The following is a 23,608-nucleotide window of genomic DNA, read 5'->3' on the forward strand; positions in this document are numbered from 1 at the left end:
GGGGGTGGGGGATGTGCTTGGGCTGTGGGATGGAAATCCTGTGAAATTGGATTATGATCATTATCCAACTACAGATGTGATACATTCATTTGAGTAATAAAAAACAAAAAGAAAAAAAAGATAAACCCGCGGGCTGGGGGAAGAAAAAAGGAAGCAGCCTTGGGAGCCTCAGATGAGTCTCTGAAACACAATCCGATTTGCAAAGCTGTTGGGGGGGAGGGGGGCAATCGGAGCAGCCAGGAGGCTGGTCGCAAGCATATTCTGCAGGGAACACAGAATCTGAGTTTACCAGACAGGTGCACAGACGAGAGGGGTCCTCCAGGGAATTCAGGAAATCCCACCAGCTCTCTGAAAACTTCCTAGTGCCGCCCTCATCCTACAGGGAACTAGAAATCCCCTCATAGGACAGCTGGCCTCTTTCACTAAGAAGTACCAGTGAGTTCACTTATTGGCATAACTAAGACAAACTGTCTGATATGGATCAACCGGCAATTCAGAACTGTTACAAAGTACCACCTCCCAAGACACCCTGGATAGACATAGCAGCTTTTTCATTCTCTATAGTTTGCAAATATGTTCTCCCATTGGGCAGGAAAGGAGAAAGTGTCTCTTTGCTCCATTGTCTCATTTGCTGTGCAGAAGTTTCGTTTTGTTTTATTTCAGTGCCATCGCTTTTGCTTTTTGTTTTTTGTTTGTTTGTTTGTTTGTTTGTTTGCTTTTGCTGTCAGAGCCACTGAATCTTTGCTGACTCCTATGTCACCACCTCTTCCCCAGGTGTTTTAGGGTTTCAGATGTGAGGTTGAGGCCCTGACTGCATTTTGAGGTAATGGTTGAGCATGGTGTGAGCTAAGGATCCAGTTTATTCTCTGCCCTGTGGAGATGGCGTCTTCCTAACCCCAATGACTGAGGAGCCTCCCCTGCCCCACTGTGCGTCCTGAACGGCCTCGTGGAAGATCAGCTGATGGAAGAGCGGGGGATCTGAGACTGGGTCATTGGGAGATCATTTTCCCATGGCCCAAACCTCTCTCGGCAACGGGATGCCAGCAATCTCTGCACGGCCCTTGAAGCCGTATCCACAGTTGAATCTGCTTAAATCGCACCCACAGACGCACCCCAATTTCTCTACCCTCGTCTTTCCCGTCTGGTCTGGGACTCCCGGGCTACCAGCTGAAAATGCCTTTTCTCCAGCCCTTCAACAAACACAGCCGCCCGTTCACCAACTCCTGATTCTCTTTCTTGAACCCCACCTGTCCCCACCCAGCCCAGGTCCAGGCTTTCCCAAAGCCTAGGGCGGGTCTCCCTGCTCTGCACCTGCCCGGAAAATCCATTCTCTGAAGCTCCAACAGAGCAGTGGACTTTCCAGAATATTCACCACCCCATACCAAGAGCAGCCTGCCCCACACCTGGCCACCCCCACCCCCCTCAAAAAAACCTCCCTTTTTTTGGTTTCTGTTTGTTTGTTTGGGGGTTTTTTCTTTGTCTTTTGTCTTTTTAGGGCCACATCCGCGACATAAGGAGGTTCCCAGGCTAGGGGTCTAATCGGAGCTATAGCTTCCAGCCTACACCAGAGCCACAGCAATGCCAGATCCGAGCCGCATCTGCGACCCACACCACAGCTCACCACAACGACGGATCCTTAACCCACTGAGCGAGGCCAGGGATGGAACCCACAACCTCATGGTTCCTGGTCGGATTCATTTGCCCTGCACCACAACAGGAACTTCAAAAACATCCCGTTTTTGAAAGAAAGCAACAACAACAAGAGTTCCCGATCTGTAAACGCATCAGACTCTGAACCATGAGGTTTCGGGTTCAATCCCTGGCCTCAATCAGTGGCTAAGGATCCAGTGTTGCCGTGATCTGTGGTGTAGGCTGCAGACAAGACTCAGATGGTGCATTGCACCGACTGTGGCGTAAACTAGTACCTGCAGCTCCGATTTGACCTGGGAACTTCCATGTGTCCAGGGTGCAGCCCTAAAAAGCGAAAAAAAAAAAAAAAAAAAAAAACAAGCAAAAAAACAACCACAACAATAAAACGTCCAGAGAATTCTCTGGTTAATTCGACTCTTAAAAGCATTTTCCCGATAATTACCTTTCTCGCATAAATGGATTCCTAAGGACCAACTTTTAGGGTGTGCCGCAGGCCTGGTGGTTTTCCTTCAGGCCCTTGGGACCTGCGATGGGGTGTCAGGAAGGAGAGAGGGAGGGAGACAGAGGGGGAAGCAACGGGGGAAAGAACGGGGAAGCCCGGGGGGAGACCTAGAGAAAGAGAAAGGAGATGGGGACAGAGAGAGAACCAGAGGAGAAAGGCAGGGGAAGGTGGGGGTGGGGCGGCGGCGAGAGAGGGAGAAAGGGCCCGAGGAGGAGCAGGAGAGAGACAGGGAGAGACCCCAGGCCAGAAGGTCGGACCCGGAACCCCAAAGAACGCCTCCCCTCACGTCGCTGCTCCCTCCGGGGCAAGGAAACAGGCGGGCAGAGCTGGCCATGCAGGGGAGCCGGCGAAGCCAGCAACAGGCAGGAACCCCACCTGCAACATCCTGGGAACAAACCCAGGGGCTCCGCACTTCCTGAAGCCCAGCGGGTTCCTTCCGCAGCCCCCAACCCCCGCCCCCAATCTGCTCGACCTGTGACGCCCGCCGGCTTTTGCGGGATGAGAAAGCCAGGCAGGGACCTGCGCTTCTGGCAGGGCACCATCTCCCTCGTGACAGCCTCGGCCTCGGGTCCTTCGCAGGATGCTCCCAAGGTCTCTGCACTGGAGCGACCTGCTCCCTGGCAGGGGCTAGGCCCGACTCACCTGCAAGGATCCGGAGTCTGCTCCGCACCCCGGGAGACCGCCTGGGAGCCCCCCACCCCAGTGTGTACTCCGCACTTGGCACTCGAGCTCTGGGCTGGGGAGCCAGCCGGGAAGACGGCGCGCATATGCGCTGCTGAGGCTCCTGGGGAATGACCAGCACCTGGGGAGCCGCGCTGGGAGGGGCGGGCCCTGCAGCCCCCACATGGCTCCGCCTCAGCTCTGTGCCATGCTGGCCTGCTCTGTCCACTCAAGTCAGCTGGGCTCTGGGGGCCTGAAGGCACAGGACCCTCCAGAGCGGTATGTGGATGCCACAGAAAACCCAGGAACTTCCCTGTGGGCTGCGGAGGGCACCTGGCGGGGAAGCCTCTCCCCAGGGCTGTGCTTTGGTTTTCTCTTCCTTTGTTCCTGCATGTGTGTGATGAAGACACAGCAAAGGCAGCAGGGGTGGGGTGTCCTGGAGGTGAGGCTCCAGCTGATTCTTGGGAAGGACCAGGTGAGCTCGGTCACCAGATGATGGCCAGGTGAGCTGAGTCCCTTAGAGAGGACCAGGCATGGGGGAGGATCTGACAAGGACCAGGTGAGCTGAGTCCCTTGGCCAGGACCGGGTATGGGGGAGGACCTGACAATGACCAGGTGAGCTGAGTCCCTTAGTGAGGACCGGTTATGGGGGAGGACCTGACAAGGACCAGGTGAGCTGGTGACATGCTCAATCCCCTTGGCTCCTGGATCCCAGGCTTCGCTTGCTGGACAAGAGCATCCTGTTGTCTGCAGAGGCAGGCATGAAGACAACCCCGGGAGACCCTTCAGCCAGCCCTTGCCCAAGGCCCGTGGCCCCATCAGCTGGGGCCTCTCGGGGCTTTCATTTCCTGATCTTGCTGTGGAGATGCCACATCCTTCCTGGGAACCTAGACGAAGGCATAAGCATCCCTCTATCCCCCTCCCTTCCTCTCCCGCTCTCACTCTTTCTTCCTCCTCTTCTCCTCTTTCTTCCTCTCTCCTCTCTCAAGCACCCCCTCCACACCTGAAACACACACACAGGGAGGCACAAAGATGACCCTGGGGGTGCTTATTCCTCTGGGACGTTCTCACTCACACACCCCTCTCATCTAGAGACTCTGCATACAGGAGGGGCTCAATGAATACTTAGGGCATGAAGGAACTTCCAAACACTGTGGCCCAGCCAAAAACAACAAAAGAAAGCATCAACACTGGCTCGTGAGAGCCAAGCCATGCACACAACCTCTATGGCCAAGGACAGAGGCATGGGTGATGAAGATGTGGTGCACATACACAGTGGAATACCACTCGGCCATCCAAAGAAGGACATCATGCCATGAGCAGCAACAGGGATGCCACCAGAGATTCTCATACTGACGGAAGTCAGTCCGGCAGAGAAAGACACACACCACAGGAGATCCCTTATACCTGGAATCCCATCACTGCCACAAGTAAACCTTCCCATAGAAAAGAAACACATGGCCTTGGAGAACAGGCTTGTGGTTGTCAAGGCGGAATGGGAGGGGGAGAGAGGGGGCTGGGTGGGGAGGTTGGGGTGAGTAGATGCAAACTAGGACATTGAGAATGGATGAGCAATGAGGTCCTGCTGTCCAGCACAGGGAACTCTATCTAGTCATTTGGAATAGAACGTAATGGAAGATAATAAGAGAAAAAAATATATATAAATACACATTTGATGGACTGTGTCACTTTCCTGAATAGCAGAAATTGGCACAACATTGTATATCAGTTATAACAAAAAAATAGAAAAGTAGTGCAGACCTCTTGAGGCATATGCCCATTTTTATTTTTTATATAAAAAATCAACTACATTCCAACATTTTAAAAAATTACTCAATGAATTTTTCTGTATTTACTGTTGTACCTTGACCACCATGACCTGACTTTATAGCATTTCCATCCTAGACCTCCAGCCCTTCCCCCCACCCTCCTATCTGTGTCTGTGGGAAATCATCAGTCTTTCAAAATCTATAGGTCTGTATCTGGCCTGCAGTGAAGTTCACGGTGTCCTTTTTTTAGATGCCACATGCAAGTGATAGCACATGATATGGGTGTCTCACTGTCTGACTAGCTTCACGCAGCCTGATTGTGTCCAGGTCCACCCATGTGGCTGCAAATGCCTTTCCTTCTTTCCTTTTCATGGCTGAGTCACACTCCTTTGCGTCTATGGACCACATCTTTATCCACGCCTCTGTCGATGGACATTGAGGTGGGTTCCTTGTCTTGGCTCTTGTTCAGAGCGCTGCAACGCACAATGGAGTACACGGATCTTTTCGGGCCATGGTTTTCTCTGGAGAGATGACCGGGGTGGGATTTCTGGATCAAATGCTTATTCTAGTTTGAGTCTTCTGAGGACTCTCCCTCCTGTGTTCCACAGTGCTGTACAAACTGACATTCCCACCACTGGTATCACAGGGTTCCCTTTGCTCCACACCCTCCCCGCATTTCCTGTTTGCAGACGTCTGTCTGCATGATGGACACGCTGGCTGCGGTACGGGGGCAGCTCACAGAGCTTTTGCTTTGCGTTTCCCTAATAGTGATTTGATCACCTTTTCATGTGTTAGTGGGCCATCTGTACATCCTCTTTGGAGAACTGTCTGTTGACAGATCTACTCATTTTCTGTTGGGGTTGCTAAGGGTTTTTTGTTTTTTTGTTTGTTTGTTTTGGTATTGAGCTACAGGTGGTGTTTATAAATTCCGGACATGAATCCCTTGTCAGTCGCTTCACTGGCAAGTATGTTCACCCATTCTGTGGGTTGCCTTTTTGTCTTGGTTAGGGCTTCCTTTGCTGGGCAGAAACATTTATGCTTCATTAGGTCCCATATTTTATTTTTGTTTGTATTGTCATTCCTCTAGGAGGTGGATCTGGGCAGACATTGCTGTGGTTCATGTCAGAGAGGGTGTGGCCTATGTTTTCCTCTAAGAGTCTTAGTGCGTCTGGTCTTACATTGAGGTCCTTAGTGCATTTTGAGTTTAGTTTTGTGTATGGGGTTAGGAAGGGTTCTAATTGCATTCTGTGACAGTGGCCGTCCAGTCTTCCCAGCACCACGTGGGGAAGGGACTGTCTTTTCTCCATTGTATACTCTTGCCTCCTTTGTCATAACTGAGTGGACTGCAGGTGCATGGGCTTCCCTCTGGGCTTCTGTCTTGTTCCCCTGATCTCCATTTCTGAGTTTGTGCCAGTACCAAATGGTTTTGATGACTGTAGCTTGTATGTACAGTCTGAAGTCAGGAAGACTGATTCCTTCAGCTCCCTTTTCTTTCTCAGGATGGCTTTGGCTCTGCTGGGTCTGTTGTGCTTCCAAAGAAACTTGCAGAGAGTTTGTTCTAGTCCTGTGAATAATGTCCTTCGTACTTGACAGGGATTGCACTGAATCTGTAGACAGCCGTGGGGAGTGGAGTCATTTGGATAATCTGGAGTCTTCCAGTCCAAGAGCAAGGTCTTTCCATCTTATTGTGTCATCTCTGATTTTTTACAACAGCATCTGATTGTAATCAGAATACAGGTCTTTGGTCTCTTTAGGTAGGTTGATTCCTAAGTATTTATTCTTTTTGATGCGATGGTAAAGGGGATTGTTTCCCTAATTTCTCTCGTGGATCTTTCATTGTGAGTCTCTAGAAATGTAGTTGATCTCTGTATATTCATTTTGTATCCTGCGACTTTGCCAAATTCATGGTCGAGCTCTAACAGGTTTCTGGGAGCGTCTTGAGGATTCTCTGGGGATAGTATCATGTCATCTTCAAATAGGGACATCCTACTCTTTCCTTTCCCACTGGGATTCCTTGCATTTCCTCTTCTTCTCTGACTGCCCTGGCTAGGACTTCCAAAACTAGGTTGAATGGGAGAGACGAGAGCAGACATCCTGGTCTTGTGCCTTCTCTCCATGGGAAGACTTTCCTTTTTCCACGACTGAGAAGGATGGCAGCTCTGGGTGTGTCATATATGGCCTTTCGAATGTTGAGGTCGGTTCCCTCTAGGCTCACGTTCTGAAGGGTTGTTATCAGAAAGAGGTGTTGGATTTTGTCAAAGGCTTTTTCTGCACCTGTTGAGAGAGGATGCAGCTTCTGCACGCCAAAGGCACAGCCACAAACCCCACAACTCTCTTCCCAGCATGGCTCACACCTCCGGAATCTGCTCCGACCCGGTAGGTCCACCATGACCTTCTCTGGTCTCGGCTCTTACATTCACGATCCATACTGCTAGGAAGCCCAAAGACACAGAGGATCCCAGGGCCACAGAGTTCCTGGGCTGGCTCAGTGGGGTAAGAACCTGACATAGGGGCCATGAGGAAGTGGGTTCCGTCATTGGCCTGACTCAATGGGTTAAACACCCTGCATTGCTCTGAGCTGGGGTGTAGGTTGCAGGTGAGGCTCGGATGTGGTGCGTCTCTGTTTCTAGTGTAGATTGGCATCTGCACCTCTGATTTGACCCCTGGACTGGCAACTTCCATGGGTAGCAGATACAGCCATTAAATGGGTATATTTAAATGGGGGGGGGGGAAGACTACCAAGCTATCTCCTAGGAGGAGGTAAGGGCTATTTTTATATGTCTTGGTGTTTAAGGTCAGGGGATCTGAGCGTGTGGCACAGAGGCAGGGCTCCACAAAGATCCCTCCATAGGCCCCCACATGTCCCAGCATGCCTTGCAGGCCACCCAGGCAGTCCCGCTGCAGGGGCACGAGTGCAAAGGGGAAGGGGGTGCGGCTCCCATGGTGTTACAGGGAGAACCAAGAAGTGTCAACCCAGTGACAAGAGTTTCCCTGACGTTCAGCCGGCTCTCGGCCGCCACTTAGGTGGATCCGGCTTTGCCCAGATGAGCTCCTCCTGGCTGAACTGCTTTCTGCCCCTCATGGCTTCTTTCTTCGTGGAGGTCTCTTGCACGTGCTGTCTTCTCTTCCTCTCCAACACTCCCCCAAACCCTTCCTTTGGGAGCTGTCCTCAGAGCACAGAGAAGGTCAAGGGGCCATCATTCCACAGACCACCAGGCACTGGAGCGACCACCACCTGGCACTTCCCATTCCGACCCCCCTGCCACATCCAACCCTGCAGAAAGTGCCTTTTTGACAGCCCTGCAGAGGGAGGAGTGGAAGGATGTGTCCCCTGACGGGCCAAAGAAGATGCATGGCTGGTGGTGCCCTTTCCAAAGGGGGCAAGGTGACTGGGCCTGAAACCCTGAGGGAGGGACTTACCTCGGGATTCCCCCCAGGGGGTGGCATGTGCAGAAAACAGCAGTCGGCGAAAAGAAAACCTGGAGTTCCCGGTGTGGCTCACTGGGTTCGGAACCCGAGGCGTCTCCAGGGGAGGCGTGTTCCCTCCCCGGCCTTGCTCCGGGGCTTCCGGAGGCAGCCTCACCGTCAGCCGCGGTGGAGGTTGCCCATGAGGCTCGGATCGGGCAGTGCTGTGCCCGTGGGGTCCACCAGGAGTGGCAGCTCCGATTCCCCACTCCTCTGGCCAGGCTCCAACTCCCAAGACAGGCTGGAGAGCCCCAGAAGTGTTGCCACTCTTGAGAAGGGGGCCAAGACGTGCTTCCCTTCTGCGGGAGTGGAGAACGCGGCCCTGGGCGCCATTGCCTCCTGGGCTGTGCAGAAGGGTTTTGCGTGCTGTGGTCGGGTGGGGTGCCATGGCTGGTGTGCTTCTCGGCTTTTGCTGGGAGAGCGCCCGCATCCCTGCTGAGCCCTGTGTCCAGAGCTCTTGCCCAGGTGTTTGCGGGTTGGAGATGCAGGCGGAAGTCCTGCCTGCCTTGGGAGGAAATTGTTTCGCATGTGGGGAGCTGCGGGTCCAGAGGATTGTCTGCCATGTGCAGAGGCAGCTTTCCCAAGCCCCTTGGTGGAGGAGACACCCCTGCCCCACCAAATGCCCAAGGAGCCAGCTTGTAGGGGATGCTGGAGGTGTGGCTGTCCTTCAAGCCCTTAGGACCTGCGATGGGGTATCAGGAAGGAGAGAGGGAGGGAGACAGAGGGGTTAAGGATGGGGGAAGGCTGGGAGGAGACTGAGAGAAAGAGACAGAGATATGGGGACAAAGAACCAGAAGGAGAAAGCCAGGGAAGGGGCCAAGGAGGGAAGGACAGAGAGGGAGAAAGGGCCAGAGGAGGAGCAGAAGAGAGACAGGGAGAGACCCCACAGCAGAAGGTCAGACCCAGAACCCAAAATAATGCATCCCCTACAGGTCGCTGCTGCCTCCAGAGGTAGGACTCAGGCGGGCAGAGCTGGCAACTCAGGGGAGCTGGCAAATCCAGCCAACGACAGGAACCCAACCTGGAACATCCTGGGAACAAACCCACCCGCTGGGCGCTGAGCCATTCCTCATTTGTCTCCCAGAAACTCAGAGGGCTCCTTCCCCACCTCACCCCTTGCCCCAAATGTGCTCGACCTGCGATGCCGCCCCCTGGCTTTTGCGGGGTTAGCGAACCACGTAGGGACCTCTGCTTCAGCTGGGGCATCCTCTTCCTCGTGACAACGTCGGCCTCGGGGTCCTTCGCAGGATGTTCCCAAGGTCTTTCTGCCCTGGAGCGACCTGCTCCCAGGCAGAGGCTATGCTCGACTCACCTGCAAGGATCCTGACTCGGGTCCGCACCCCCGGGGACCGCCTGGGAGCCCCCTCGATGTACTGTGCATGCGAGCTCTGGGCTCCGGAGCCAGCGGGGAGGACGCTGCGCATGCGCTCCGCTGAGGCTGCTGCGGAATGAACAGCACCTGGGGAGCAGCTCCGGGAGGGGCGGGCCCTGCAGCCCCCACAGGGCTCTACCTCCGCTAGGATCCTTGCTGGCCTAGTGTGTCGACCAAAGTCAGCCGGGCTCTGGGAGCCTGAAGCCGCAGGACCCTCTGTGGGGGTATGTGGATGGCACAGAAAAACCAGGAACTTCCCTGTGCGCTGTGCAGCGCAACTGGGGGGAAGCCTCTCCCCAGGGCTGTGAGTTGGCTTTGTGTTGCTTTGCTCCTGGATGTGTGTGATGAGGACACGGCAAAGGCACCGGGTGTGGGGTGTCCTGGAGGTGAGGCTCCTTCTTGGGAAGGATCAGGTGAGCTGGGTCACGAGATGATGGCCAGGGAGGCTGAGCCCCTTGGAAGGACCAGCTACCTTGGGTGGCTTGACAATAACCAGGGGGGCTGAGTCCCCTGGCAAGGACCCGGTATGGGGGAGGATCTAATGATCAGTTGAGCTGTGACATGTCTCCTGGCTCCCAGGCTTCTCTTGGTGGACAAGTGCATATGGTTGACTGGGGAGAGGCTGAAATAAGAAAACTCTGGGAGATCCTTCAGCCAGCCCTTGGCCAGGGCCCTTGTCTCCATCAGCTGTGGCCTCTCGGGGCTTTCATTCCCTGATCTTGCTGTGGAGATTCCACATTCTTCGTCTAGAAGGCATGAGGGCCCCTCTCTCCCCCTCCCTTCCTCTCCCACTCTCACTCTTTCTTCCTCCTCTTCCTCTCCTCTCTCTTCCTCTCTTCTCTCAATCACCCCCCTGCACACTTCAAACAGACACACACCCAGGGAGGCACAAAGATGATTGTGGGGGTGCTGATTCCTCTCTATCGTCCTGACTCACACACTCCTCTTATCCAGATAGTCTGCAGACAGTAGGTGCTCCATAAATATTTACGTCATGAAGGTACGTCCACACACTTTGGAACCTACCAAAAACAAACAAAAAAAAATTCAATACTAACTCATGACAGCCAAGATATGGACACAAAAATATCCACAGTCCAAGGAACGCATTGAGGAGATCTGGTCCCTATACTCAGCCATCAAAAGAATGAAATCATGCCATTTGTAGCAACACGGATTCCACTAGAGATTCTCATACTAAGTGAAATAAGCTAAAAAGAGAAAGACACATATCATATGATAACACTTCTATGTGGAATCTGAAACATGGCAGCTATGAACCTGTCTGCAGTACAGAAGCAGACTCACAGACATAGAGAGCAAGCTTGTGGCTGCCAAGGGGGAGGCGGAGGGAGTCGGCTGGATGGGGAGTTTCGGGTTTGTAGATATGAACTATGACTGAGGATGGATAAGCAATGAGGTCCTGCTCTATAGCATAGGAAACTCTATGAAGTCTCCTGAGATAGACCAAGAGGGAGGACAGTGTAAGAAAGGGGTTACATGCATAATCCCCAGTGACTGGGGCACTGAGCTGTACAGCAGACATGGGCACAACAATGTAAATCAACTATAATACAAAATTTAAGAAATACTGGCTCATCAATGACAAGACACGTGTCCTCAAACAGAAGGTAGGTAAGACTGAAAATGGCAACAGGAAATCTTTGGATTGCCTGCTCAATTTTCCTGCAAATCCGAAGCTTCACTAGGAAACCAAGTCTGTTCATCATAACAAAGACTGAGTCTGGGATTCCATGACCCTCACAGAGGATGGGAATGGGGCTGCCCTGTGGCTGTCCTGGGCAGATGGACCTGACATCCAGAAAAGATTCAGGTGTTGGCTGGGGGATGGGGAAGCCTGCAGGGCTGAGTGAGTGGCAGCCAGACTGCAGACAGGAGATGGGAGGGGCTTGGAGGGTGCTGGGAATTGGACCCCAGGAGGCACAGGTGTGGGTTCCACCCCATAAGCAGCCTCACCCCTTGGCCTCCTTCCCTCACCTGTAAAGATGCCAGAGAGACGTGATGCAGGAGAGACATGATGCAGCCAGGAGCTTGGGGCCAGGCAGTGCTGTGTTCAGAGGGATTCGGAGGCAGCCTCTAGTCTCGGCAGACCCTCAGAGCACCCAGGCCTCGCCTTCCTCCCTTGTGAGTGCAAGTCTGGGCTCCCTTTGGTCCTGAACACCAAAGCTACACGTGCTGGAGGCAAGTCCCAGATCGGTTTTCCACACCACACGTTTGCAACTCTGGGACTTAACCACCCTTACATAAACCAAAACTCATCACCCACGCACGTCACCCTGGGGATCCCACAGATATGAAATGACACCTCTTCTGTGATATGTGAACCAGTGCCCAGCACTACAGCTGTGACAATGGCTGGGTCTTCAACTACCAGGGGACCAGGGATATCCTTTTGGGTGTGTATATGAGGCCATTAAAAATTACTTGCTTAGGAGTTCCTGTTGTGGCTCAGCAGGTTAAAAACCCAACTCCATAAAAATGTATCCATGAGAATAATAGGATATTATTATTATGTATCCATAAGAATTGGATACTATTATGTATCCATAAGAATAATAAGTATCCATAAAAATGCGGGTTCCATCCCTGGCACGCCTCACGCAGTGGTTTAAGGAACCAGCATTGCCATGAGCTGTGGTGTAGGCTGCAGGTGCAGCTCAGATCTGGCGTTGCTGTGGCTGTGGTGTGCACCTGCAGTGGAAGCTCCAATTCAACCCCTAGCCCGGGAACTTCCATATGCTGCAGGGTCACCCACAAAATGAGAAAACATTATTTGCTCAGAATTTTTATCCCATGTAAAAAGCATTTATGATATGTTATTAAATAAAGAACCAAGTTCAAATAGCTCTCAATGTCAGTAACAAAAAAACTAGAACAGGAACACTGACGGCAGGTGTCTCCGCTTCTAACGCTTTTCTGTACTGGCCACGCACTTTCCACCATGAGTTTTTATTTATTTACATACTTATCTTTACGGCCTCACCTGTGGCACGTGGGAGTTCCCAGGCTAGGGGCTGAATAGGAGCTGCAGCTGCCACCCTACACCACAGCTCACAGCAACACCGGATCCTTAACCCACTGAATGAGGCCAGGGATCAAACCCATATCCTCACGGATCCTAGGCGGGTTCATTACCACTGAGCCATGACGGGAACTCCTACCATGAGCCTTTTAAAATTTTGAATTTATTTCTATGGAAGAAACGCACACCACCCCTCCGAATTAAGTAATGCATTCGGGATCAAAACATATGGAGACCTCTAGCATGGAGCCTCACTTCTGAACTTGACCCTGCAATGAGCTTTTTTAATGAAAAGAAACATACACTTTCTTTGCATTACCTGCAAGAGATATTATCAAGACCCTTCTACAGTTTGTCAATTTCTAAATAGCCAGGAACATGAAATGACCCCTCATTCGTGAATTTACCAATGAGACAAGGGGCAGCTTCTGGATGGAGAGGACAGAGTGATGCCTGACTCCAACATCCAATGTTGCTAAAGGGGAGTTAGAGATTTTTTCCTCTTTTTAAAAATGTATTGAAGTAGAGTTTGTCTACAATGTTGTGTTAGTTTCAGGTGTACAGCAAAGTGACTCAGTGATCCATGTATACACATTCATTCTCTCTCAGATTCTTTTCCCACAGAGATGATCAAAGAATATTGGGCGGAGTTCTCTGTGCTAGACAGCAGGTCCCCAATGGCCAGCCATTCCACAGACTTCAGTGTGCACATGCCAGTCCATCACCTCCAGTTCATTCCCCCCTCCACCTGTCCCCTTTGATCACCATAAGACTGTTCTCTTTGTCTATGAGACAGTTTCTGTTTTGTAAGTAAGTGCCTTTGTGTCCTATGTTAGAGTCCACATAGAAGTGATTATCTATGATATTCGTTTTTCTCTGTCTGACTCACTTCACTTAGTATGAGCATCTCTAAGTCCATCCAAGTGGCTCCGGGAATTAGAGTTTAAATGGAACCAAGAGGGGAAACAGGGATGCAGAAGAGGTGGGTTTCGATGTCCTGGGGAGGAAGATGTAATTGCAGTATATGCCAGATCCTGGGGACTGGTTGCATCTTTTAATTCCTATTTGTCAGAATGTGGGCTCCATAGGGGGTCCCCAAATTCTGGACCGAGGGGAGTGCAGTGGTGACACTCACTGTCATTATGAACCAGCCTCCCCTCCAGGACTCTGGCAACTGTAGTTTATAATCTCTGTGATGCCGTGGGAGGAAGAAATGAACACGACCCTCCCGCCAGGACTGCGGGAGCCAGAGGACTGGCTCATGTCCCAGCATGGGGTCCTTTGTCCCCACTGCATATATACATATATATGTGTACATAATTCATTCTGTTAAAATATATATATACACACATATTCAATCTTTTATATATGTATATACTCACACATTCATTCTTTTTAAAAATATATATACATGTATTCATTCTTTTTACACATACACACAAATATAGTCATTCTTTTTTATATTCCTTTCCATTATAGGTTGTTATACGATTCTCCAGCAACACGGGTGGAACTAGAGACTCTCATGCTAAGTGAAGTGAGTCAGAGAAAGGTAAACACCATATGATATCACTTATATCTGGAATCTAATACACAGCACAATTGAGCAGAAAAGAAACCCATGGACTTGGAGAACAGACTTGTGGTTGCCGGGGGATGGAGGAGGGAGTGGGATAGACTGGGAATCGGGTGTTCACAGATGCAAATTATGGCCTTTGGAATGGATAAGCAGTGAGATCCTGCCGCATAGCACAGGGAACTATATCTAGTCACTTATGATGGAGCATAATGAAGGATTATGTGAGAACAAGAATGTATATATGTGTGTGATGAGGTCACTTTATCGTGCAGTAGAAAATTGACAGAATACGCTAAATCAGCTATAATGGAAAAAATAAAAATCATTAAATAAAAAAAAAGATTCTCACTTTTCTCCTTGGTCCTTGGGGGTCCAGTCCTCCTGGGGTAGGGTCTCCTGTGAGCTCCCCGACTGAGCCTTTAAAATACCCACCCTGGTTTTCCAGTGTGCTCCAAGTGAAATCCAGAGACAGCCATCTCCTGACCCTGCTGAGTTCTGCCTTCAGCATCTTCCTAGACTTCCCAGTGGCTCAGTGCTTTAAGAGCAAGTCTTTGCATATGTAGACCCAGTCAAGGATGGCCTTGGCTAAAGGACGCTGCCCGCAAGGACCCAGACCTTTCCAACCCAGCGTGATGCACTTACATTCATCTGCGAAGGCTCTCAGGTTGACCACGTGGCAGATGGACCCTGAACTAGCATTTATCCCCAGGAGTTAGAAATCTATGCTATGGATGTTCACAGCTGCTTTTTTTTTCTTTTGCTTTATCAGCAAAGCTAATAGCATCTAGTCCTGGAGCAGGTTTCAACATGGGAAATTTGTGCAGAAACATATCAGACCCTCATTCGTTAGGATGATCGTCTCTGCCTTTTACAAAGAGCTCATGCATAGAACTAGTCTTTACAGCACAGGCATGGAGCTCTAACCTGTAACAAAGATGCAGGGTTCTGAATAACCAAGAATGAGCCACTCCAGGAAGAAGAGTTACTTCCTTTCACCAATCCAAGACTAGAGGCTAGAAAGGAAGAGGGGCCTGCTCCATCCTCTTTGTGATTCACCAGAAAACTCATCAGGATCAGGACAACTAATGTGCCTTCGAGTGTGAGTCAAAGGCACCGAGGCAGCAGGTGGATGGACTCCAGGCTGGACATTTATAAGCAGCCACCTGTCTACACTTCAAGAGAGAAATGACAGCAGGCACAAGACAAATAACTGGTACTGGTCTTCTGTGCACTTTTGAAACAATGGTGATGATAGGATCAGAGAGGGGCTGAGCCCTGCTTGGACAGAAGACCAAAGGGGTCACATACTCCCCATCCTCAGGGTTAGGGAAACCCCCATTCCATGTGCACAGAGAGACCCCTCGGGGGCAAAAAGGGAGGGGAGCCAGGCCATAAAATGTCTAGATAACCCTCCCACCAAGCTCTGCTCTGGAATGACAGCTAACTGAATTAGACACACAATAGCACCGCTTAAGCCAGTGTCCAAGGACCTGGAGTGACTTGGACATGGCCTCAGCCAGGGCACTTCTGTCTGCTGGCAAATGACCATGACATCCTGGCTGTGATGGGAGAGAGGCGGGAGAGGGAAGCTTCTAAATGAGTGGGGTGTTTAAAATAAGTATATGTGTGTGCCAAGAGTGATGGGGGACACGTCTACCCATGAAACAGCGAATGCAAATGTGGACCAACCCACTCATCATCTCGGGGGGTAGGTGAGAGCTGCTGGGGAATGAGAAGGCCTGGGGTTGGGGACACACAGTGCAGATGGCATTGTCACCAGGAGAGCCCCTGGTGTTATGATGACAGCCTGGCTGTGCCAGCGTGGTCCTCTTCCAGAATTCGGCTGTCGTTTTTCCTAATACTGATCATCTCCATTGAGTGGTGTGTATTGTGCGATGTTTGAGCAGGTCATTAAAAATCAGCAGCAACTTCTGCCCTCAATGAGTTGAAGGTTTTGGAGGACGGCAAAGGGAGGGGAGATCATGAAAATGTGTATCTTCCTCCAAATGATGCAAAGTGAAGATTTCAGAGCAAAGGGGAACACAGACCAAGGGAGGGTGTTCATCCATATCCCAGACCCTTTATAACACTGACCTTTGCTGAGGGAATTCATGCAGGAAGGAGTGGGTTGGGCTAGATAAAGCATACATTTAAATTAAAAATTGGGTTGCTAAGATCCGAGAAGAAAATGAGAGAAGAAATTGGCCATCACCAAGGCAGGGTAAAATTTTACCATGGTGCCTGTGAGATGTTGAAATGGAAAGATAGATCAGAAACCTGCATCCTACCTGTGGAAAAGAGCAAAGCCATAGAAAATGCCATGAGTATTCGTATGGAGGTTGCAGGTAAAGCAGGGAACTGAGTGAGTTCCGATGTATGAAGCTCAACTCTTGTGTTGGTGTTTCAACTGAAACCGTGATGCATTTGTCCATTCACACTGTTTTTCCTGCACCGCTCTGATATTCAGCATCCCCTGGATCTATTGAAACAGAAGGCTGGCCCTGCTCATAAACACCTACTGAATGCCCATCACACACCACCTGCTGGTCCAGGGTCTAGAAGCAGAAATACAATCAAAGATAACCCTGGCAGGCATCTTGCTGGGGAGGCCAACCTGTTAACAGAGAATCAGAATGCAGCTCAGACACAATAATGCAAAACCTATGGGATTTTTGCAGCAAAAGCAGATCTTAGAGGGAAATTCATAGCCTTCCTTGAACAGTCCTTTGTCCCAGAAACAAGAAAAAAATCTCAAAGAATCAACCTAACCCACCACCTAAAAGAATTAGAAAAAAGACAGAATGCAGCTCAGTGTATAGCATGATAGACAGAAGCACAGACTTCAGAAGTAATGGCAAACAGAACCATAGATCTGACCTGGGGGTCACACAAGCCTCTGGGGAGAAGACAATGCCTCGTCTGGCTTTTGAAACATGAGGAAGATGTCTCCAGAAAGACAATGGGGGCAGAGACATCAGGCAGGAGGCTCCTTGGGGGCCCTACAATGTTTGGGGTGTAGATGGAAAGATGAAGGGGGATAGCTTAGGAAAGACAGTACAGGCCTGGGGCTACATCTCTTTATGCCTCTCCTATCAGTGTGGTGGTTTTCTGTGCCTGCCCATTACAGTTTTAGGAAGATGCTGTTGAGTGGGTTCTATGTTGGAGGCTTGGGGAAGACATGAAGTCATTTAGTCCTGGAAGGGTCTAAGACATTTAGGACTGGAAGGTTCCCAGATGTTTAGGACTTGAAGGGTCCAAGGTGTTTAGGGCTGGAAGGGTCCAAGACACTCAAGCAGCATAGATGGAAAATTGTACACCAAAGTGTCAGAAGCATGAAGAAAGACGAGGATAAAAGTATGTCGGATGGAGCACCTGTCATTCTGGGAGACTGATAGGTTCTGCAGATAAAGGAGAGCTCCACACCTCTGAATGAGGGATTTAGCAGAAACCAGAGCACAATCACCCAAGGTCAGAGACACAGGAGGGGATAAACAGCAATGTCATACTGTAGACCAGAGGGAACTCTATCCCATCTCCTGGGATGGACCATGATGGAAAAAAAATATAAAAAAGAATGAATATATATGTATGATGGAGTCACTTTGCTGTACAGCAGACATTGGCACAACATTGTCACTCAACTCCACTTGAATAGAAATATGCAATAATTGCCAAAAATGGATTAAAACCTTAGATGTAAAACCCCAAATGACAAAACCCCTAGAAGAAAACCTAAAGGAAAACCTCCTTGACCTCAGTTCTGGCAATGACTTTTTGGACATGAAACCAAAGAGACAGGGTCCAAAAGCAAAAAGAAAGAAGTGGTATTTATAAAACTAAAACGCTTCTCCATAGCAAAAGGTATCAATCACCAAAATGAAAAGGCAACCTCCAAACTGGGAGAAAAGATTTGTAAAGGGTATATCTGATAAGGGCCTGATAACCGAACTTGTAAAAAAGATAAGGGCCTGATAACTTAGCTTGTAAAGAAAAAATACCATTTAAGCAAGCCTTAAAAATATAACATATTTAGGAATACAGTTTTAAAGAAATACCTAAATTAATGAAGATGGATGGGATGGAATTCAACAGAGATGTCAGTCCCCTCGAATATACACTACTGTATATAAAATAGATAAGTAACAAGGACCTACTGCATAGCACAGGGAAGTCCACTCATTATACTGTAAGAACCTACGTTGGAAAAGAATCTGAGAAAGAATGGATATGTGTGTATGTATTAACTGAATCACATTGCTGTACTCCTGACACTAACACAACATTGTTAAGTCAACTCCACTCCAACACAATTTTTTAAAAAAGAAAATTATACAACTCAACAGCAAAAAGCCAACAACCCAATGGAAAAATGGGCAAAAGACATGAATAGACTTTTCTCCAAGGAAGATACACAGAATGGCCAATAAGCACATGAAAAAAATGCTCAACATCACTGAGTATTAGAGAAATGCACATCAAAACTACCAGAAGATACCGCCTGACACCAGTCATAATGGCCCTCATTCATGAGTCCACAAATAACAAGTGCTGGAGGGGGTGTGGAGAAAAGGGAACCCTCCTACTCTGTTGGTAGGAATGGAAGCTGGTACAACCACTATGGAGAACAGTATGGAGATACCTTAGAAAACAATACATAGAACTACCATGTGACCCAGCAACCCCACTCGTGGGCATATATCCAGACAAAACTTTCCTTGAAAAAGACACACGCACCCACATGTTCATTGCAGCACTCTTCACAATAGCCAAGACATAGAAACAACCCAAATGTCCATCCACAGATGACTGGATTAGGAAAATGTGGTATATAGACACAATGGAATACTACTCAGCCATCAAAAAGAACAAAATAATGCCATCTGTAGCAACATGGATAGAACTAGAGACTCTCATCCTGAGTGAACTAAGTCAGAAAGAGAAAGACAAATACCACATGATATCACTTATATCTGGCATCTAATATATTACAAAATGAACCTTTCCAGAGAAAAGAAAATCATGGACTTGGAGAATAGACTTGTGGTTACCAAGGGGGGGGGGAGTGGGATGGATTGTGAGATTGGGGTTAATAGATAAGAACAATTGCTTTTGGGATGGATTAGCTATGAGATCCTGCTGTGTAACACTGAGAACTATGTCGAGATACTTATGATGGAGCCTGATCATGGCAGGAACAAGTATGTGTACATGTATGTGTAACTGGGTCACCATTCTGTACAGCAGAAAAAAACTGCATTGGGAAAATAACAATAAAAAATTTTTAAAGTGAAAATACAAAAAGAAACACCAGGAATTGTTGTTAAAGATCGAATTTTAAAGAAATACCTAAATTAATGAAGAGAAGGACTATGCTTGTGGGATGGAAGTCAATCCAGATGTCAATCTTCTCAAATACACACTACTGTCCATAAAATAGATGAACAAGGACCTACTATGCAGAGCAGGGACCTCTACTCAATGTTCTATAGTCACCTATGTGGGAAAATCTGGAATAAAATGGACATGTGTATATGGATCACTGATTCACTTTGGTGCACACCTGACACTAACACATTGTAGGTCAACTCTACTCCAATAAAATGAGAAAGAAAAAGAAAAGAGAAACACAGGAGGGGAGGATGGCAGACAGGACCATCTCCAGGTGAATGGCGGTCACCGGAATGTGAACTGGGGCCAGAAACACACACAAAAGGGTTGCTCCATTCTGCATGCAGGGGGTTCCAGGGATCACCCGGGCACACAGGAGTGGGGACATAGTTGAACCCAGGAAAGCCAGAGTGTGGGCAATGGGAAGAGAAGAGGGCCAGACCCAGGGCCCAGACCCCCAAGGGTCAGGGAGGGCAAAGTGATGAAAAGGAGGTTGCTGGGGCCAAACCAGTGGAGTCACCTAGACCCCAGCAATTCCACTCCTAAGTATATACCTTGAAGATGCGGAATCAGGTGTGGAAACAAAACTTGTTCACAGTAGTACTATGAACAGTCACCAAAGGTGGACACAGTCCACGTGTCCATGGGTGGGTGGAAGGATGGATGGATGGATAGAGGGATGGATGGACAGATGAATGGATAGTGAATGGATGGATGGGTGGCTTGATGGATTGGTGGATGGAGAGATGATGGATAAAGGTGGTCACAGCTCAAGTGTCCATGGATGGGTGGATGGATGGATGGGTGGATGCATGATGGATAAAAGTGGAAAGATCCCAAGGGTCCATGGATGGGTGGATGGATGGATGGGTAGATGAATGGATAATGTGTAGATAGATGGATGGATGGATGGATACATGATGGATAGGTGGACAAGCCCAAGTGTCCATAATTGGATGAGTCGATGGATAGGCAGCATGGTGTCCCTCCACTCCGTGGACTATGACTCAGCCAAGAAAAGGAGTGAAGCTCTGACACAGGCTCCCACATGGATGGACCTTGAACACACAATGCTCTGGGAGAGAAACCCACACACAAAAGACCACACATTTTAAGATTCCATTGATAGAAAATGTCCAGAATAAGTACATCCAGAGAAATTAAAACTGACTGTTTCCCAAGGGTAGGAGGAAGGGGAACAGGGCATACCTGCTTTTTGGGGACAGGGGCTCCTGCTGAGGGCAGAGAAAGTTCCAGAGCCAAGAGAGGTGATGGCTGCGCAACACTCTGCTACTGGATTCTCTGCTTTATTGTAATACTATGTGAATTGCACCCCAGTAAGGAAAAGAGGAAGAAAAAACTGTCAGGGAGGTAGAGGAGAATCAGGGCACCCGTGGAAGCAAAGGACTGAGTTACAAAGCGATGGTCACCAAGTTCACGAAAGGTTTCACAAGACATGGGCAGGTGCTCTTCTGCTCTGACCTTCGTGAATGCTGTTTTCATGGTAAGAGAAGCCCGTCTAAGATGCATGTGGACCCTGAGAAACGGGGATGGGGATGGTGCCATGTAGAAGGAAGAGGGAACGGAGAGCTGTTCATTTAGAAATGGATGGGGCTGGAGTTCCCGTCGTGGCACAGTGGTTAACGAATCCGACTAGGAACCATGAGGTTGCGGGTTCGGTCCCTGCCCTTGCTCAGTGGGTTAACGATCCGGCGTTGCTGTGAGCTGTGGTGTAGGTTGCAGACGCGGCTCAGATCCCGCGTTGCTGTGGCTCTGGCGTAGGCCAGTGGCTACAGCTCCGATTCAACCCCTAGCCTGGGAACCTCCATATCGCGGGAGCGGCCCAAGAAATAGCAACAACAACAACAACGACACACACACACAAAAAAAAAAAGACAAAAGAAATGGATGGGGCTGGACTGCATCAGCAGATAAGAACACATCTACTAGGAAGAGGCTGAATGTCACTCTGCAGCCTTTGGGTCTCTTAGAACTCGGCGATTCTTGTTTTTCTCTTTGTATTTCTCTGAGCTCAGAGGAATGGTGGCCCTGGGAGGGAACATCCTTTTCCCCAGGAACCTGGAAGGGTCTGGTCTCGGCTCTCCAGGTCCAGCCCCGGAAGCAGGCATGCCCAGGACAGGGAGGTCACAGCTGGCACAACGTGAACACTTTGCCTCCAGGAAGTTCCCCAAGTCCGCCTTCACCGAGGGCCTGTACGTGTTCAGAGAATGGAAGGGAAATTGGATGCAAGAAGCCTCGGGAGCCTGAGATGGATCTCTGAAACACAATCTGAGTTGCAAAGCTTGGGGGGCTGCTCAGAGCACCGAGGTGGCTTGTCCCAAGTGTATTCTGCAGGCAACACAGAATCTCTGGGTTTTACTAGAGAAGCAACACACATCCAAGGGGTCCTCAGGGAATTCATGAAAGCCCACCAACCCTCTGAAAAATCAGCCAGCTTCCTAGAGACCCCCTCATCCTCCAGGGATGCAGAAATCCCATCAGAGCACAGCTGGGCCTCTTTCGCTAAGAAGGAACAATGAGTTCCTTTATTGGCATAATTAAGACAAACTGCCTGATTTGGATCAACCAGGAATTCACAACTCCTGTTCCAAAGCACCACATCCCAAGCCACTCTGGAGAGCGATGGAAGCTTTTAAATCCTCTAGAGTTGGGAAATATGTTCTCCCATTGGGCAGGAAAGGAGAAAATGTCTCTCTGACCCATTGTTTCCTTTCTTATGCAGACGTTCATTTGTTTGTTTTTTCCTGCTTTTGCTTTTTGGTTTGGTGCCATTGCATTTGTGGGTTTTTTTTTTGTTTTTTTTTTTTGTTTTTTTTTTTTTTTGCTTTGGCTGTCAGAGCTAGTGAATCCTTGCTGCCACCTCGGTCTTGAACTCTTCCCCAGGTGTTTTAGGGTTTCAGATGTGAGGCTGAAATCCTGACTGCATTTTGAGGGACTGGTTGAGCATGGCGTGAGCTAAGAGTCTAGTTTATCATCTGCCCTGTGGAGATGGTGTCTTCCCAATTCCGCTCGCTGGTTGAGGAGACTCCCCCTGCCCCACTGTGTGTCCTGAAGGGCCTCGTGGAAGAGCAGCTGATGGAAGAGCAGGGGCTCCAAGACGGGGTCACTGGGAGATCATTTTCCCATGGCCTGGACTCATCTCTGCAACGGGATGCCAGCAATCTCTGCAGGGCCCTTGAAGTGTCCACAGTTGAATCCGCTTAAGTCGCATCCCCAGAGGAGCCCCAATTTCTTCGACCCCACCTTTCCTGTCTGGCTCTGGGACTCGTGGGCTACCAGCCGAAAGTGGCTTTACTCCAGCCCTTCAACAAACACAGCCACCCGTGCCCCAGTCCTGGTGCTCTCTCTTGAACCCCGTCTGTCCCCACCCCGCCCAGGTCCAGGCTTTCCCAAGGCCTAGGACAGGTCTCCCTGCTCTGCACAGGCCCCAGAAATCCATTCTCTGAAGCCCCAAAAGAGCCATCTTTCCAGAACATTCACCACCCCACACCAAGGGCAGCACACCCAACCCCCTGCCCCATGTAAACAAACAAAAAGCCTTCCGTTTTTGAAAGAAAAAACAAACAAATCACGTCCTGAAAATTCTCTGGTGTATTTGATTCAAACATGTTTTCACTGATAATGACCTTCCTGGCATGTGGATTCCTAGGAACCAGCTCTGAAGTCTTCCAGGAGGGCTGGTGGTTTTCCTTAAAGGCTTTGTGACATGAGATGGGGTGTCAGGAAGGAGAGAGGGAGGGAGACAGAGAGGGAAAAAACGAAGGAAAGAGGGTGGCAGGAGAGAGGAAAGGAGACAGAGAGATGGGGACAGACAGAACCAGAGGAAAGAGCCAGGGAGAGGGGGGAGGGGCGGAGGAGAGAGAGGGAGAAAGGGCCAGAGAAGAAGAAGGGAGACAGGGAGAGACCCCAAGCCAGAAGGTCAGACCCAGAACCCGAATGAACGCCTCCCCTCAGGTCACCTTGGACTCCAGAGGAAGGACTCAGGCGGGCAGAGCTGCCAACCCTGGGGAGCGGGCAAACCCAGCCAACGACACGAACCCAACCTGCAACAGCCTGGGAACAAACCCAGCGGCTCAGCGCTGAGTGAATCCTCATCTGCCTCCCAGACACCCAGGGCATTCATACCCCCTCCCTTAGCTCTACCTGCGATGCCCGCCGG

At 49.7% G+C, this 23,608-nt stretch overlaps 1 protein-coding gene across 6 annotated transcripts in view; it reads right to left on the reverse strand.

Moving 5' to 3' along the window:
* The window catches only part of LOC102159510 (dehydrogenase/reductase SDR family member on chromosome X), a 334,565-nt gene that overhangs the window by 65,189 nt on the left and 245,768 nt on the right, over positions 1–23,608 (reverse strand). For 2 of the 6 annotated variants that reach the window (XR_002341340.1, XR_002341350.1), the window contains one exon: positions 4,575–10,440. The exons of 3 other annotated variants lie outside the window; for them this stretch is intronic. The gene's annotated coding sequence lies outside the window, so the exon portion shown is untranslated. Of the gene's footprint in view, positions 1–4,574; positions 10,441–23,608 lie in introns of those variants that run through there. One more of the 6 variants, XR_002341341.1, reaches the window with a different exon arrangement.

This window comes from Sus scrofa, unplaced genomic scaffold (genome assembly GCF_000003025.6).
Source record: "Sus scrofa isolate TJ Tabasco breed Duroc unplaced genomic scaffold, Sscrofa11.1 Contig905, whole genome shotgun sequence".
In the NCBI taxonomy this organism is placed as follows: Eukaryota; Metazoa; Chordata; class Mammalia; order Artiodactyla; family Suidae; genus Sus; species Sus scrofa.